Genomic DNA, 19,168 nt, shown 5'->3' with positions numbered 1-19,168 from the left:
TACACCTAAAGGCATACCGTGCCCAAATTAACAAGGACAAAAAATGTGCACATAAGATAAAAATAAATGAATCCTAAAGGGCCAACAACAACAGCATGAAGTGGTATAATGCTGATGCTGTATACATTTCAAAACCCTGGCACTATGAAGGTTGAAGCAGAAGGAATGCTACAAATTTGAGGCCAGCCTGTACTAAAAAGAGAGTTAAGGGCTAGCCCATACTTCCTAATGAGCCACTCTGTCAACAAAACAAAACTCAAAATCAAATAAAAATCCAACAAAGAAACAGAGCTCTAAGTGAAACCTTTGCTTTCAAAGAAAGACTTGTCACTTAGAAGTGAAAAGGACTTGTTTAAGCTATTGTTAGGCATCTGAAAACCAGATCGGGACCTCAAAAGCCAGAATGCATGGAACTGTATTACCCAGATACTGAAGGAAGGAAACAGTCCCTAGAGCAACAGATATGAAGAATCAGAAAAGGCAGAATTGTATTTAATTTGATGAAACATTATTGTACAAAATTACCCCATTTTTCCTGTAAAAATTGAAAATAAATCAGAAAACAAAATGGAAAAAATAATGTTCTTATGGCCAAAGACTGTAAAAGTTAAGCTTGGTTAGTTAATTAAGAATAAAATATGCTGAAAATTGTAAAGTAACTTTAAGGCTTTTATTTCTATTTGAATATTTAACAATGGACTTTTTAAAATTTTAACATAAAAATCTATACTAGTTAAAATAATGTGCTATAATGCTCTTGGATTTTTCGAATATATAATATGCTTCTAGTCTTAAATATTATTTAAGGTGAATTAGACAATACTTTCCTGCCATTAATATAAATGTCAAAAACATGCACTTCATATATATGTGCAGTATATTGATGATATACTTCATTTATAGTTTATTTACAACATTTCTTCTCCCTTCCCTTTCATCCCTCCAAACCCTCATATCTCATTTAAAGTATGGCTTCTGTTTTTTCACTGATTGTTATTGCATGCATAAATGTAACTATATACCGATATATTTCTAAATATAAACTGTTTACTCTATGCAATGTTACTTCTTTACATGATTTTAGGGCAGAGCATTTGGCAATGAACAAACTATTGGTACATTCTTCCTTAGGGAAGACCACATCTTCTGGCCCCAGCTTTCCCCAGTTACCTATAGTTCTATTTGTAGTGTTGAGTCCATCATGGACTTTTCATATTCATTTTCATAAGTCCGTTGCTATCATAATTCAGCTCATATTTGGGCAGTCATGTTGGTGAAACTTTATGGGTACAGCTTTTGAAATTACTGAGACACAGTTTCACAGCCAGGATTTCACATCCCTCTCTGAATGCTCCTTACAGTCTTTTCAAATCCCCTTCTGCAACGTTCCCTGAGCATTAGCTGCTGCTGTTCTTTCCAGATGTGTCAATTGTATCGATGGAACTCCACAACTCCATTTTGATTGATTGTGGTTTTCAGTAATTTTCTCTGGTGCAATGAGAAGTTGTTTTGATGAGAGGTGAAATATGCTCTAATCTATGAATATTGACATAGGTTTATCAATTGTTGTTGCAAAGAAATTTTAAATATCCATCTCATAAAAATGTATCACATAGTTACAAAGTGGTTTTGATGTTTTAGCATTGTGTGCTTCTTCTAAATACCTGGCATATACTTGTGAAAGTGTTTATTTGAATGTTAATTTTGATTTTACATTGCCCGGTTGAAAAGTGAAAAATTTATCAGCCATATGAGTTCTCTGGTGGAATTTTTGGGGTCACATAAGCATACTACCATATCATCTTCAAAGAGAGATATTTTGACTTCTTCCTTTTCAAGTTGTATCCCTTTGACCTCCTTTTGTTGTCTAATTGTTCTGGCTAGGATTTTGAGTATTATATTAAATAGATATGGAGAGCTTGTACAGCCTTGTCTAGTCCCTGATTTTAGTGGGATTTCTTCAAGATCCTCTCCATTTAGTTTGATGTTAGCTACTGGTTTGGTGTGTATTGCTTTTACTATGTTTAGGTATGGACCTTGAATTCCTGACCTTTCCAAGACTTTTAATATGAAGAGGTATTGTATTGTGTCAAATGCTTTTTCAGCATCTAATGAGAATGTTTTTTTTCTTTGAGTTTATACTGGATTACATTAATAGATTTCCATATATTGAGTCATCCCTGCATCCCTGAGATGAAGCCTACTTGATTATGGTGAATGATCATTTTGATGTGTTGTTGAATCTGGTTTGCAAGAATTTAATTGAATATTTTTGACATCCATATTCATAAGGGAATTTGGTCTGAAGTACTTTTTCTTTCTTGTGTCTTTGTGTGGTTTAGGTATCAGCATAACTTTGGATTCATAGAAGGAATTGGGTAGTTTCAATTTGTGGAATAGTGTGAAGAGAAGAGTATTGGTATTAGGTTGTTTGTTTGTTTGTTTGTTTTGAGACAGGGTTTTTCCATATAGGACTAGCTGTCCTGGAACTCAGTCTGTAGACCAGGCTGGCCTCATACTCAGAAATCCACCTGCCTCTGCCTCCAGAGTGCTGGGATTAAAGGCGTGTGCCACCACTGCCCTGATGGTATTAGGTCATTTTTGAAGGACTGATAGAATTATGCACTAAAACCATGGGATCCTGGGCTTTTTGTTGGTTGGGAGACTTTTAATGACCGCTTCTATTTCTTTAGGGGTTATGATACTGTTTAGATAGTTTATCTGATCCTGATTTAACTTTGGTAATTGTTATCTCTAGAAAATCATCCATTTAATATAGATTTTTCCAGTTTTGTTGAGTATAGGCTTTTGTCATTGGATATGTTGATTTTTTAAAATTTCCTCAGTTTCTGTTGTTATGTCTCCGTTTTCATTTCTGATTTTGTTAATTTAGATAGTGTCTCTGTGCCCTCTGGTTAGTCTGGTTCAGGGTTTATCTATCTTGTTGATTTTCTCAAAGGCCCAGCTCCTGGTTTTGTTAATTATTTATATAGTTCTCTATGTATCAAATTGGTTGGTTTCAGCCCTGAGTTTGATTATTTCCTGTTGTTCACTCCTCTTGGGTGTATTTGCTTCTTTTTATCTTCTCTCTATCTATTCAATATAGTACTTGAAGGTCTAGCCAGAACAATTAGACAGAAAAAGGAGATCAATGGGATACAAATCTGGAAAACGGAAGTCAAAATATCACTATTTTCAGATGATATTATAGTATACTTCAGTAACCACAAAAATTCCACCAGAGAACTCCTTCAGCCAAAAAAACAACTTCAGAAAAATGCCTGGATAGAAAATTAACTCAAACAAATCAGTAGTTTTCTTCTACTCAAAAAATAAATGGGCTGAGAAAGAAATTAGGGAAAGAATACCCTTCACTATAGTCACAAGTAATATAAAATATCTAGGTGTGATTCTAACCAATCAAGTGAAAGATGTCTGTGATAAGAACTTCAAGACTCTCAACAAATACATCAAAGAAGACCTCAGAAGATGGAAAGATCTCCTATACTCATGAATCTGCAGCATTCACATAGTAAAAATCACCATCTTACCAAAAGCAATCTACAGATTCAATGCAATCCCCATCAAATTCAAACTCAATACTTCATAGAGATAGAAAGAGCAATTTCCAAGTTCATCTGGAATAACAAAAAACCCAGGATAGCAAAAACTAGTATCAACAATAAGAGATCTTCTGAGAGAATCACCATCCCTGACCCTAAGCTCTACTACAGAGCAATAGCAATAAGCACTACATGGTATTGGTACAGAGACAGGAAGGTAGATCGATGGAATAAAATTAAGGATCCAGAATTAAATCCACACACCTATGCTCATCTAATCTTCGACAAAGAAGTCAAAGCCATCCAGTAGAAAGAAAAAGGCAGCATATTCAATGAATGGTGCTGGCTCAAGTGGCAGTCTGCATGTAGAATAATGCAAAGTGATCCATTGTTATCTGCTTGTACAAAGCCCAAGTCCAAGTGGATCAAGGACAACCACATAAAACCAGAAACACTGAATCTAATCTAATTTCGGCATAGGGGAATTTTTTTTCTGAACAGAACACTAATAGCCCAGGTTCTAAGATTAACCATAAACAAATGGGATCTCATAAAATTAAAAAGGTTCTGTAAGGCAAACAACACCACCAATAGGACAAAACAGCAACCTACAGATTGGGAAAAAAAATCTTTACCAACCCTATATCCGCCTGAGGGCTAATATTCAATATATACCAAGAACTAATTCTTATTTCCTTGTATGATGCTCAAGTCCACGTGGATCATTGACCTTCACATAAAACCATATATAGTGAAACTAATAGAAGAAGTGTGGAAGAGCCTTGAACATATGGGTACAGGGGGAAATTTCCTGAACAGAACACCAGTGGCTCTACAATCAACAAAAGAATAGGGCAATGAGGCAGGAATAGGTGGGTGGGGGAGCATCCTCATAGAAATAGGGGCAGGGCAGATGGGATAGGGGGGCTCTGGAGGGGAAACCCAGAAAAGAGGTAACATTTGAAATGTAAGTACATAAAACATTCAAAAAAAATAAATTATGCCGGGTGGTGGTGGCGCACGCCTGTAATCCCAGCACTCTGGGAGGCAGAGGCAGGCAGATCTCTGAGTTCGAGGCCAGCCTGGTCTACAGAGTGAGTTCCAGGACAGCCAGGGCTACAGAGAGAAGCCCTGTCTTGGAAAAAACAAATCCGAAAAAAACCAAAAATAAATAAATAAATAAATAAATAAATAAATAAATAAATAAATAAATTATAAAAAAAAAGTTAGACTCCAAAGAACCAAATAATCCTATTAAAAAATGGGGAACAGAGCTAAACACCGAATTCTCAACTGAGGAATCTTGAATGGCATAGAATCACCTAAAGAAATGTTCAACATCCTTAGTCCTGAGGGAAATGCCAATTAAAAAGACCCTGAGATTTCACCTCACTCCAGTCAGAATTGCTAACATCAAAAGCTCAGATGATAGAAGACGAAGATGCTAGTGAGGATGTGGAGAAAGAGTAACACTTCTCCATTGCTGGTGAGATTGCAAGCTGGTATAAGCACTCTGGGAATCAGTCTGGTGTTTCCTCAGAAAACTGAACGCAGCTGTACCACTCCTGGGCATATACCCAGAATATGCTCCAAAATGTAATAAGGACACATGTTCCACTATGTTCATAGCAGCCTTATTTATAACAGTCAGAATCTGGAAACAACCCAGATGTCCCTCAAAAGGAATGGATACAGAAAATTTGGTACATTTAGACAATGGAGTACTACTCAGCTGTTAAAAACAATGACGTCATGAAAATCTCAGGGAAATGGATAGAACTTGAAAAATATCATCCTGAGTAAACTAACCCAGGCACAAAAGAAGTACATACACATGGTATGTACTCAATAAAAAGTGGATATTATGAGAAGAGCTCTGAATACCCACAATACAACTCACAGACCATATGAAACTCAAGAAAAAGGAAGACCAAAGGTAGATACTTCAGTCCTTCTTAGAAAGGGGAACAAAACATTCATGGGAGGTAGAGTGAGGGAGTGACTTGAGAGGGAGAAAGGAAGGGGAGGGGCAAAAGAGGGGCAAGATCAAGTGTGGGAGGAGACAGTGAAGATGTAGAGAGGGTCAGGAAATTAAACAGGTGTGTAGCAGTATGGGATGGGGAACTGGAGATAGCCACCAGAAAGTCTCAGATGCTAGGAAAGCAAGAGGCTCCCAGGATCCAACAGTGATGACTTTAGCTGGAATACTCAACAAAGGGGAGAGAGAACCTGTAGAGACCATATACAGAGGTTAGGCTTAGCCCCTGTTTGAGGTATGATGTTACCCACTTATCTCAAAAAATTTAATCTTTTCTTGTCTAAAAAAAATACAGAGAGGTAAAGAGTGGATCAGAAACTGAAGGAAAGGTCACCCAGAGACTGCCCACCTGGGGATCCATCCCATATGCAGACACCAAACCCAGACTCTATTGCTGATGCCAAGTGCTTACTGACAGGAGCCTGATAATTGTTGTCTCCTGTCTGCCAGAGTCTGACCAATACAGATGCAAATGCTTTCAGCCAACAATTGGACTGAGAAAGGGGACAACAATGGAGGAGTTAGGAGGAGGATTGATGGAGCTGAAGAGGTTTGCAACCCCATAGGAAGAACAATATCAATTCCCCTGATCTCCCAGGGACTGAATCACCAACCAAGCATCCACATGGACGGACCTATGGCTCCAGCTGCATATATAGCAGTGGATGGCTTTATTTGGCTTCAATGGCAGCGGAGGCCCTTGGTCCTGTGAAGGCTTGATGCCCCAGCTTACAGGAATGCTAGGGCAGTAAAGTGGGAATGGTTGGGTGGGTAGGTAGGGGAGCACCCTTGTAGAAGCAGGGATGTAGGGGTTGGGACAGGTGATTTGCAGAGGGGAAACTGGGAAGGGGGTAATATTTGAGTACACTGTGGCTGTACAGATGGTTGTGAGACACCATGTGGTTTTGCTGGGATTTGAACTCAGGACCTTCGAAAGAGAAATCAGGGCTCTTACCCACCGAGCCATCTTACCAGCTTGGGGGTTAACATTTGAAATGTAAGTAAATATAATAACCAATTTAAAATAAAAAGAGCATGTCTGTTGATTGTAAGAGTACAATTTCATAGAAAAGTAAAAAGACAAAAAGAGGTCCTCCTGAATGTCTTTTAGCTTGTAGCAAACAAAATCATCTTATGAAAATATGTTAAATGTTTATTATCTAATAAAAACTATAATAAAAAGTTTAAAAAAATTAAAATGAAATTTTAACCCCAGAAACTACAAATATTTTCTGTTACTTCATTCTCCATCTTATACATGTGACCTTAAAAATTCCCTTCTTATATGTTGCTTTACCTTCCTATGTTCTTTATTTCTAAAAACTGTAGTATTCATTTGAATGTGATAAATGATGTTTGACATAAATTCTATGTTTCCTCAAGTGAAATACATCCCATGCAAGGCAACTTGTATTGTGCCAAGTCCTCTAATCTGGCTGGCAATGTCCTTTAGTTTCTATAGAGCTTGGCTGCCCTAATGAAGTATATTCTTTGCTAGCACAACATAAACTGGGAGAGTGGACATATTTGTAATTCTAGCCAAGGTAAAATGAAGGCCAATGAATCAGAAATTCAATGTCCTCCTTAGTTGCATAGTGAGTCTGAGGACAATCTGTGATCCTTGAGTCATTTATATTAAAAAAAATAAATGAATACAACAAATGAACAACAATATGTCACAGAAAACCTAAACCTTGCTTTGTTCATTAAAAAGTGATACATTTCAATAAATATTCATCTAAATAAAGACAACTTCACAACATGAACATCCTACAAAATCCTGACTAAAAGGTATTGAATATGGGGCTGGAAAAATGTCTCAGGCAATGAAAATACTTGCTGCTATTTTAGAGAACCCAGGTTTGAGTCCTAGAGCCATACAATCCTGTAACTCCAGGGTCAAGGGATCCAGTGCTCTACTCTGACCAAAATAAGCTCTAGAAAAGCACATGTTACAAATAAACTTGTGCAAACATATACACATGTTGAATATCCTTAGTTTAGTCCTTTAGGTTTATTCTCAATATTTTAAATGAATGTTTTATTTTTTGTGTATGTGAGTTTTGCCTGCATGTGTATTTGGGCAATCTGTGCCTATGCAATCTACAACAGGTTATCTGATCCCTCTGGAAGTGGACCTTCAAATGTTGTAAGCTGCTCTGTGGGTGCTGAGAATGGAAGAGCAGACAGTGTTCTGAACAGCTGAGACACCCATCATCTCTCCAACCCCTTTTATTACACATCTGTTTATTGACCTGCTTTATAAAAGGCATATTCATTGGAAACATACCTCAACTTCTTCAAAGCCCCAGATTTCTTGTTGATTTAGGACAAGGGGAATGACCAGCAGGAGATAGATGTAGAAGAAAGGTGATACCAACTTCCTTTCCTAGTGCATGATCCTGATGACACTGTTTCATCTGATCTGTTATGCTTACTGAAGCTTGACATTTCTGCCAGGAATTCTTCTCCACAGTTCTTTCCAATTCTGGTATGAATTTCCTGTCTTTTTGAATCATCTAAGCAAGATAATGTCTTCCCAAGGTATTTTTTTCTATGGAGTAACTCTATTTCTTATTAATTTCCCTAACATCTGTTCACATCTTTACAAATAAATAATCTTTGCTTTAAATTATTTTCATACTAGCTGCCTTGGATAAACAATTTCCTTCTTTTCAAGATTCTCAGTAATGCATGATTTCTGCTGTAGCTTTTTAAAAGGTAGTATGTCTTTATATACAAAGAATCTAATATTGTTATGCAAAAATCCAATGGTCAAACCATTGCTAGTTTATTATAATATGATGTAGCTTAATTCCCATTAATCAGAGGTTCTCTGATATGTAACTAATATCTGGAAATATTTTTTCTCTATCAAATATAATCTCTCTTTGACATTGTATCATTCAATTTTATCAGTGGACTATTGTCTTCATTTTGTGCTGCTTAGCTTTATTGACTTTTGTGGCTCTTTGAGCAATTGGCTTCACATCCACAATTTATAATTTTCTTAAGAAATAAAATTAGATATTGAAAAAATAATTCCTGTTTAGCTGTAATCTTAAGTATGTAGATAAAACTTGTAGGTCCCTGGGGGCACTTACATTATTTTAATTTTGTAAAAACTAGCAAAGATTATGAAAATGTACATTGCAGTTGTATGAGCAGAGCTAGACAGAATGGGGGTTACAAAATGCCAGATTTCTCTATAGTCATATTATGGCCTTGACTCTTCTCAAGTGTCTGCCATATTTGAATTCTCCATGACATAACATTCAGTCTCTAAAATATGGTAACCAACTATGATCAGGCTTCAAAGTTTATAGACACAAATCAAAACTTCAAAATTATAAGATCACATCATTAAACATTTTTCTAGTAGAGTAGATTACTTTATTTAATTTGCCTTTTCTGATCCCTCTTGCATTTAGCAGCTCAGATACCTGAGGACATAATCTTGGATAATAAGAGAACACAACTCCCTTAATTGTTATCCCCATATTCAATGTCATATAGTGTCAATAACCTCTCTAAGCTATTACCAGGATGATTTCTATTTTTGTCAACAAGATAAATTATCCTATGTTAAGATTCTCAGTGGTTTCCATTTCTTTCAAGATCAAATCTTCATTCTGCTTATCCATATGCAAGGCTGTTTGAACTTTCTTGTTTTATCTTGTTTTTCCAGGTGTTTCAATTTGTGTGCTATTTGTTCTACCCAAAGTGTCTCTTTCCATCTTTGTGGCCAACTATATACCCAATATCCTTTCAAAATGTAGAACACACTTTGAAAATGTGACTAAGTTCTAAATTGTTGGCATGTCATGCCCTGGAACATGAAAGAATGCTTTCCTATTTTAATGTCTAACCTGTGTTATTTATTACGTTAATTACTTGGTGAGTTTTTATCTACTGTACTATCAATGACGGGCTTATTAGTCATCATCTATCTTATCCCTGCTCAGTGCCTGGTGTTTGAAATCCTCACTTCACTGAATATAGAGGGATTAATAGTAGAGCTTCCCTGCAAATTGATTGTTACTACTCCTGATTCTTAACAAGAGGCAAGTATGGTTCCTTAAGCAGAGAGTGTTTTATATGTAAACTAAACTTCAAAGGTGACTGTCTACAGAGGAAAGAAACATTTATTCCTTACAAAATAATTACAATTAAAAAACGGTAAAACTTATGAAAAGATGTCACTAGAACACTAGAGTAAAAATTGCTACGGAGCAATCTGCCAGTTCATGTTAAGATTTTTGGGGGAAAGTTTAAGGAGAAACAGAATACTTGCATATTTTTGAAATATGTCCCACAGTTATTAATTCCAAAGTGAAAATATTAATTTTACAGTGGAGAAAATTGGCAGGCACCACCTTGAATCTTGGCAGGACCCATACAAATTCTCACCTTACATTCCTATTATTCATGCAACAATGACCTCAAATTCTAGGTATTTTTTTCCCTGAACTCATAACTCAGTATACCTATGAAGAACTGAAGACAAACTAGACTTGAGAATTCTAGATGTAAAAACATCTAGCAATTTATTTTTAGGTCACCAACTGATCATTCTTGTAGTCAGTTTATGTAAAGGATTTGCGTGATAGTGAGATGGCTTCAGGCGTGCAGTCCCAATAAACCAGACAGTTTCCATCAAGCTGATAGCACTTATCTCTGTGTATTCTCAGATTGCTGCCTCAAGAGACTGTTGACTGAGAACAAGACATGGCCCTGTTCTTATAATCTTTGCACAGATTGCCTTTCACAGAAAAGCCAGAGAATTATTTTAACAGGGAAATGGAAAAATACCAGCGAGTGAAGGTTTTTAGTTGTGATTGGACTCACAGTCACAGCTTGCATTTTAAAGTGTGATAAATTTTTCCTAAATCACATAGTGTCAATCTGAAGCATGTAGGCATATTGCTTTACTCTGCTTTTCTTTCACTGGGCATGGATAAATTGTGATACAAAATGCTGTAGAAAATTAGGAAATTAGTATTCTAGAAAAGGAGGGCAAACCCCAATTTTCAAATAAACTTTCATTTTGCCAAAAAGCCCTTTTAGGGTATTAACATTGCACTCTTTCGAGAAAAGCTTCTATCTATAAATAAATCTCTTGTTGGGTATATTCTTGCAATTGGAGTATGGTAGCAATATGCTATTTAAAACTATCAGTTTCTCACAGAGATACCGCTTAGAGCAAACTTTTTAACCCTGCTCATTGTCTCAAGAATGCGCTCTTTAGACATCAATCCAAGACATAAAGCACACATTTTCTGATGCAGGATCTGGTGGTTTTATTTATCAAAAGATCATTCCAGTCTAGAATGCTCATGAACTAAACTGAATCAGAAAGGTGATTGCATATCCAGATCTGTACTTTGTCTCATTTACCCTACTGTACAAGTAGTATATGCTCTTGCAGTACTCAACAAAGGTGATGATGTCATATGTGGAAGGCAATGGTACAGGTGCAAGATGAATGGCTTCAGATGTCAAGTTTGTTCAAAATGGAAAAGCATCCTTTCCCAGGATCAAACGAAGAATTAAATAATGAAATGTTTCAAGTGTTACATAAGAGTACTATAATTCTAATAGAAGAGTGTGGGGTGGTCAAAGGTAGAAAAGATGTGATAAGAAAAAAGGCTGATTCCAAAGACCAACTAAAAATGTAGGTTGGAATGAATATGATGAAGCTTTGAATGGAAGAAGAAATAATAGAGGAGAACTTAATAAAATAGACATGTTAAATAATTAAAGGCTGAGGTAACTTTCAATTGTCTGAATACTGTAGTAGTTAAATGAAAAAGCACTCTGGCATCTTGTCATGCTTTAATGAAAACTAGCTCCTTCTAAGCAAGCCCTGTAAATGCTTGACTAGGAGCTGAGGCTGAATTTGTAGTCAGACAAGATATGTCATTCTTTAGGATCACAGACCTTGTTAGCTTGACGAAAGAGAAAACATGGCTGCTTCTCTTTCTGGAAAAAGAGCGTTTTAAAAGTTCTATCCTTAATATTATTTGACCAGGATTGGGCTGAATTTTAAAGTCACTGGATAATGAATACCCAATCACCATTTTGTAGGAGCAAATGATAAAACTTTTACTTAACAACAAAATAATGTGGAAAGGTGAAAAGTGTGTGTATGTGTGTGTGTGATTAATTTTGTTCAAATTCTTTATAAACATAGCCAAAAAAATATAGAGAAGTAATCATAGAATGCTACATTTCATGACTAATATTTGTTGGCATAAATATTATTTACTTCCTCTTTTGCACTTGCCTCTATTAACTATTTTCATAAAAAACACGTTTTATCTTTCATCAGGAAGACCAGAATAAATTAGTTCTTTTAGAAAGTGCGTTAACCTGGCAGAAAAGAATACCTCTTAACTCTGGAGTAAAACTGTCCCTAGGAATCAAAAGGATATTTGGCCATTGCTATCTTTAAGATATGTTTCTTGTTTCAATTGAGACCGAGTCTGAGATTTTTTAATTCCGCCTTGGTGTTTACTTCCTTTCAGAAAGAATTATCAGCTACTTTATAGAACACATTTTCAGGAATATAGTGCTAAATAATCAGCTTAATTTTGTTTTGTTTTATTGTAAAATGGCATTTGTTAATTCAGAATAACAGGCAATTTTCAACTTAATGTTATCTTTTGCTTCTTTTCTCCTTCCTTTCTTGGTTCCTCCCTCCATGTCTTTTTCAGACAGGATCTCTATGTATCTCAGGATGAATCTTCCTGTACCTCAGGCTGGCTGCAAATTTATTTCATTAGATATTTTTCTCACTATTGTTTCAAAATACCCAAAAAAGCAACTTCAAGAAAAAGTTTCTTTTAATCCCATTTTGACACTACAGTCCACCATGGAAGTGAAGACATGGAGGCTACAGCAGCATAACACGTAGGATGATCAAATTGCATCCTTAGTCAGGAAACAGACAGGGACTAACTAGATGGTGCTCACCTTATTTTCTCTGTTACTCCCTTTGTATGAAATCAGGTGTGCCCGGAAGGGTATGAATTTGGAGATCTTCAACATCAGCTAAATCTGTTTAGAAATGTCCTTACAGACAAACCCAGAAGTTTGTTGTCTAGATGGTTCTACATCCTGTCAAAGTGTAATTGGTAAGAATCATCTTGCTGAAACTACAGGAGTGTGGCATCACCTCCAGCAGCAACAAAAGTCAGTCAACTTTCCTATTCAAGCAAGAGAAGCCACAAACTGGCCTGAGCCAGAACATTAATTTTAAAATTAATAGAAGGCTGCTTATTTTTTTTAAGCATCTATATGCAACATGGTAAATAATAAGTATTTTCAAATATAACTTTGAAGAAATTCAATGTGCACTGTCTGGTGGTTATATCCTGCCAGTTTTCCATGACCTTTTCCACTTGGCATCTTTCTTCTTATAAATCTGATTTTAAATTTTGTTCAGTTTGGTTTAGTGCCGATAAAAACTTGGTTTTAACATCCTTGGGATCTTTATACCTCCAAGCCATTTCATAAAGAAGTTCAGTTTGAAAGTTAGACAAGAAAAATAACTAAATACTAGCTACTTTACAGACTTTAAGTGTCTTAGGACTCTTACTGAGAGGGGAACTACTGGATTGTAGTTCTGAGAACCCAGGAGTCAGCTCTCTAAAGGCAGATAAGTCTCAACATGAAGTTTAGTGAGGAAAGAGTTAAAAGTCCAGTTGAAAGCTATTAGTGGCAAATAAACAGTTAAAAGAACATGCTCTCCAGTAGTTGGTAGACTGGAGTTTATAATGTTGATATCTGTAGTCAGATACTTTCTTTGGTCCTATACTTAAGAAGAGTTGTTAATTGAAAAAGATATGCTGTTTCTTAAGCTAGTATACTCTTGGGAGTCTAGTATTCTATGCTAGAATCTTTTATTACTCATTACAATATTCAGTATTTGTATGTATATGATGGATTAAATGAATAACTTCCTTCTTTTTTTCTTTTTTCTTTTCTATATTCATTGTTTACATTCCAAATGATTTTCCCTTTCCAGATTCCCCTCTCCCCATAAGTCCCATAAGCCCTCTTCCCTCCGCCTGCTCCTCTGTCCTGGTAATCCCCTACAATGCTGCATCAAGCCTTTCAAGGACCAGGGTCCTCTCCTTCCTTCTTCTTGGGAATCATCTGATATGTGAATTGTGTCTTGGGAATTCAGAGCTTCTGGGTTAATGGAGTACTACTCAGCAATTAAAAACAATGAATTCATGAAATTCTTAGGCAAATGGATAGAACTAGAAAGTGTCATCCTGAGCGAGGCAACCCAATCACAAAGGAACACACATGGTATGTACTCACTAATAAGCGGATGTTAGCCCAAAAGCTCAGAATTCATGAACTTCCTTATTCTTAAGTGATAGTTATCATATTGATAAAAATCATCATGCAAATGGCATTGCTTAATTATCCATAATTATTCACGATTATTTAAGATTATTTACAGAGAAAACTACCAGTCTTGTCTTCAGATATGTGTTTTTGTTGTAATTTTCTTCTTTTCTTTCATTTTATTTCTTTCCTTTTGAGTTAAAGTTCCATGTATCCCAAGATTTCCTTTAACAAGCTATATACCTGAAGATGATGGTGAGCTTCGCATTTTCCTTACCCTATCTCCTGAGTGCTGGGATTACTTTACGGTGCACGTTAGACAAGGCGTCAATAAAATGGGCACCACACTCAGCCTCTCTGTTACAGTAATTTCAATGTATGCTTACTTATTTGGATTAAGGGATAAGCAAGCAAGGAAAACAACAACAACAGTAACAACAACAATAACAACAACAAACAAACAAAAAAAGCGAGCCAAATTCAATCTAAATATGGTGTCAGAAAAATCATCTAGTATTTTTGACATTCCATTACCTTATGTTTCAAACAAGGGAGTTTGATTAGAATACAATGATCTAGAAACCATTTCTGTCAGAAATATTGGGAGGTTTTATCTTTCTTGATGGAACAAGTATTGGAAAAGATTCACTCACTTATAAAGTATTTGGAGAGGAATTCCCACTCTGTCTCTTCAAATGGCAGCAAAATATGATGGAATGTTTAAGAACCTTTTTTTTTTCTGTCTTCTTTCTCCAAACACTAGTCCCTTTTAACCCCTGTGTACTTGAATACCATGGGTTCTAACTCCTGAGTCCTTTCTCCTGTTGTAGTTGAATAGCATTAATGTCCTGGGAAAGAGAAAGAGTAAGAAAGGGGCTGAAATGGATTCAGGCCCCTTTGCCTGCCTCTTTGCCCTGGCTGGGACTACAGCATGTTCCAAAGCACATCGATAGTATTTGCATGCTAGCCGTATAAACGGCTTTGTATCTTTTCCCTTTATTTTCACATCCGAGCTAGAATTGGGTCAGCTAAATTTTAAGGATTATTTTCCCAGAAATGTTCTCAGCGGTCCTCTCATGCTCCAAGATTCTTTCTCATGAAGAATCATATTCTTTTCCCAGTCAGAAGGTTACCAGGCTCATTAAGAGTGGTTTGCTGCATTTTCCTCCCGTCTACACACAACTTCTGTTCTGAATTCTGAGGTAAGCATAGAAAGATTACTAATAAGTAGAATGTGGCTGTTGAGGAAATTATGCTAATTCTGTGTGTGTGTGTGTGTGTGTGTGTGTGTAGTAGGGGGATGTAGGGTTGTGAATCTGCTCCACTATGTGGTACAGGTTCTTGGGGAGGCAGGAAGCAGGAATTACCCCACCCTGTAGGCTAGGCTGGTGTTGGGCTGTAGGGAAGCCACAGGACACTGCTTGGGGTGTGGAAGCACAGTCTGAGTTGCAGGACAGCTGGAGACGGCTTGGGGCTCCCCAGGCCTGTCCTGAGACCTCTGAGAACATCTGGTTCTCAGGATCTTGGACATCCAGGTGTGACTGGAAACTCAGGAAAAGCTGAAAACTGAGTGGGGCAGTGGGGGATGGGGGAGAAGAGGGAAGAGTCCTGGGCTTGAGCTTGGGCTTGGGTCTTGGCTGGGAGCGCAGGCAGAGAGGCCTTCTGTGGGAGATCACATGCTGGCTCTGTAGACAAAGGCCATCTTCCTGGCTCCCCACAGCAGACACGGATGAAAGGCAGTCCATGGCTTTAAGGCTTTTATTGTCAGGGTGTAAAGTGGATGGGTAAAACCATACACCCCTCAGGGTGTGCCTGAGATTAAATACCTTTTACAGAGAGGAATGTCTGAGAAGGAAAGTTTATTGGCTTAGCCCCCCAGGCCTTAAGGTACCTCATTAAAATGGAGATCTGTCTTGAGCCTGTGGCCATAGGTCACATAATCTACCTGTGGAGGGGCTTGGGGCATTACCTTTATGTGACCTATGGCCACAAATCTATGGGGGACTGACTACAGCTAGTGACAGAGGCCTGGTGCCTAGGAGCTCCTACTGTCCCTTCAGGGTCTCCAGAGCTTTTAGCCTTAGCTCAACCAGGGACCATGCTACCTTTCTTAGTCCCAAGGGGGACCAATAATGTACAAAGATTAAAAGAGAACAAACAAACAAAGAAAAGAAAAAGTCTAGTTCCTGTAGCTGCCTTTCATGATAGAAGCTGGGGAGGGCCCACCTCACTTATATTTATGCTATTTCTGTGTCACTTTCTCTTTTGGTAAACTTCAGAGTTGTTTTAAATTAAGAAACAGCAGCATCTCTGGGCAGTGGTGGCACATGACTTTAATCCTAGCACTTGGGAGGCAGAAGCAGGTGGATTTCTGAGTTCGAGGCGAGCCTGATCTACAGAGTGAGTTCAGTGAGTTCCAGGACAGCCAGGGCTATACAGAGAAACCCCTGTCTCAAGAAAAAAAAAGTGAGTTTGGTTTGGGGGGCTGGAGAAATGGCTCAGTGGTTAAGAGCACTGACTGCTCTTCCAAAGGTCCTGAGTACAAATCCCAGCAACCACATGGTGGCTCACAACCATCCGTAATGAGAGAGAGAGAGGAGAGAGAGAGAGAGAGAGAGAGAGAGAGAGAGAGAGAGAGAGAGAGAGAGAGAGAGAGAGAGAGGTGGGAGAGAGAGAGAAAGAGATAAAGAAAGAGAGAGAGAGGGAGAGAGAGAAAGAGATAGAGAGAGAGAGGAAGAGGAAGAGATAAAGAAAGAGAGGGAGAGAGAGAGGAGGGAGAGAGAGATAAAGAGATAAAGAAAGAGAGAGAGAGAAAGGAAGGAAGGAAGGAAGGAAGGAAGGAAGGAAGGAAGGAAGGAAGGAAGGAAGGAAAGAAGGAAGGAATCTCTGGGAGGAAGGAGGTTTAAAAGAAAACCTGAAGCTGAGGGAGTGGGGCGGGGCTCGTGTTTTCGCTCTGTCCGAAATAAGAATGGACAGTTTCTGGCAAAGGGTTTCTTTTTCTCTGCAATTCCTCACCTTTCTAGGTCTGCCTTGAAAAGCAGGACAGTTCTTCATTACTGCAGAAAAGCACCATCATCCCTAGGAGACCTGTCGAAGAGCGCGCACAGAGACAGACTTTTCTTCTGGCCGAGAGGGGGAGCCCCGCGATCCTAGCCCCGGCAACTGGGAGTTCCGACCCAGCCCCTGCGGTCGCTAGCACCAGTTTGGGCTTCAGCGGATTAGGAGGAGGGAGAGGACCCGAGCCCTAGGGTCCGAAGCCCAGTGCCTTTCGAACCTGCACAAAGTTTCCCTGTGGGACACGAACACGCGATCGTGGACCACGGTTCCCGCAGCTCCTGCCCCAGACCAGCGACCGCATCCCTCTACAAGCCAGGGTAGGAAGCGGGAGCGTCCCTGGCCCAGCCAGCTACGGCCAGGTGGCGCGGAACCAGGAACAGACCGGGAGAGGAAAGCGCGGTTAGCGGGAGGGTGAGGAGGGCGCCGGGCTGCGGCCGCCTACTGGTAGCGCGGATCCGGACCCGGAGGGCACAGGGAGTCGGCGGGCACTGAAAGAGGCTGGGACCTGTTGCTGCAGGAGGGGAGAATGGGGGAGGAAGATGGGGCCACCCAGGGACACCGCATCCTCCTCTCGACCCAGGGAGGAACTTCGCCTGGGGGGCGGCGGGGGCTCGCAGGCGGCGGGAGCTGGAGGGGGGGCGGGGGGGGCACGGGATCATCCCGCTGCGGGTGCGTGGAGCAGAGGCTGCCCAGCAAGAGGGGGGCATCGCTGGGTCAAGGAGGCGACCTGAGAGCCAACTTCCTCCAGTTTGGTCTCGCTTTGTTTGGGTCGCTGTAAAAATGCGGGCAGCGGGGCGGGAGGCGGCATGGAGCTTGTGACTGGGCCGCAGATACTTTAAAGCCCTACGTGGGTAGGGCCCCCCACTCTCGGGCGGGGTCCCTGCGGCTGCTCTTTGGCTAGGTGGGTCAGATCCCCACTTCTGCGGGCGTTACTTCAGTGGGACCGCTGACTTGCCAAGCTTGCTTGCTCTGGTCTACCTCTCGATGGTAGCCAAGAAGACAGCCCAGCTGGCTCTCTATCCTGGGGCTGCTGGACTGATTTCCCCGTTTTCAGGAGGGAACTCTGGGCAGTCTAGTTTTCTTGGAATGTGTTTACAATGTAGAATGGGACTTGAACAGGAAGCTGGACGCCGCTGCTAGAAATAGCATGCCAAGGTAGAGTGAGGAAGATACAGCTGCTGTTGGGGAAACTCCCAAGTGTGGGCTGACAGTCAAGGACCCCCCCCCCCCCCACACCTTCCACCACCCCCCACCGTTAGTTTTTTTTTTTTTTTTTTTTGATGGAGCTTGTCTTTGTAAATAGACTTTTAGGTGCGTTATTTCAGTCCGTTAGTTTGACAACATAATATCAATTAGGAAGATTTAATAACTTAGTATTGTGCCTACTTTTGAAAATGCTGCACCAACATTTAAGAATGAAAATTTTCTAGACTATTTCAATTCTAGTTACTCTATTAATTCTCAGACTTGCAGAGGCCATGGCACTGATGATTTTATGTAGTCCATATGGCTGAACAGGTCTTAAAAGAGCACGAATCAGAAAGCAGAGGAAAGGATGAGAGGTGGGAAGTCCTGAAAGGAATTGATTTTTTTTTTTTTTTCAGATTTGCAAATCGCCTGCTTGTTCTGCCAGCTTTCCCCTTCCATTTCCTCATAAATAAATAGCTAGAAATTATTAGAAAACCCACTGATTGGGGAAGTTCGGACACTGGTGTCTGTAAGCTTTTCTAGAAACAACGGTCAGGCTAAGGTACTGCTCCATTGCATAATTAATCTCTCTCTTTGAGCTGTCCAGGAGCATTTTCCGAGTTTTTAAGACTGACAAGAAAAGAATAGAAGAATCTGGCAGGCAGCCAAACTAGACTGAACTCAGTAGCCAGGCCTGAAAGAGACTGGGGAAGTTGCAGGGTATAATTTGAATGGCTTGGTGGTGGTACTGGGGCTTAAATAGGGGGTGCCTTTTGAAATGAAAACTTTAAATGACTAAGAGTCCTTTTAGAAAAAAAATAAAAACAAAAACAATTAACTAAGCATAGAATGCAGCTGAGTGTCAAGGAGAGTTAAGAAGGGCCTAGAGGGAATTGTGACCCTTCTCATCTTTGCTCTGAAACAGCAACACTTCGCACGTGCTTACACTGTTAGTAGGGCT

At 39.3% G+C, this 19,168-nt stretch overlaps 1 protein-coding gene across 1 annotated transcript in view; it reads left to right on the top strand.

Annotated features, from left to right (window-relative positions):
• The first annotated feature begins 17,092 nt into the window (after positions 1-17,092).
• Positions 17,093-19,168, top strand: part of Gulp1 (GULP PTB domain containing engulfment adaptor 1) — a 278,714-nt gene continuing 276,638 nt past the window's right edge. The window contains exon 1 of the mRNA XM_052193637.1: positions 17,093-17,336. The gene's annotated coding sequence lies outside the window, so the exon portion shown is untranslated. The remainder of the gene's footprint in view (positions 17,337-19,168) is intronic.

Source organism: Apodemus sylvaticus, chromosome 9 (assembly GCF_947179515.1).
Source record: "Apodemus sylvaticus chromosome 9, mApoSyl1.1, whole genome shotgun sequence".
Classification (NCBI taxonomy): Eukaryota; Metazoa; Chordata; class Mammalia; order Rodentia; family Muridae; genus Apodemus; species Apodemus sylvaticus.
The sequence above is the reverse complement of the archived record's forward strand: the minus strand, read 5'-3'. Positions and strand labels throughout refer to the sequence as shown.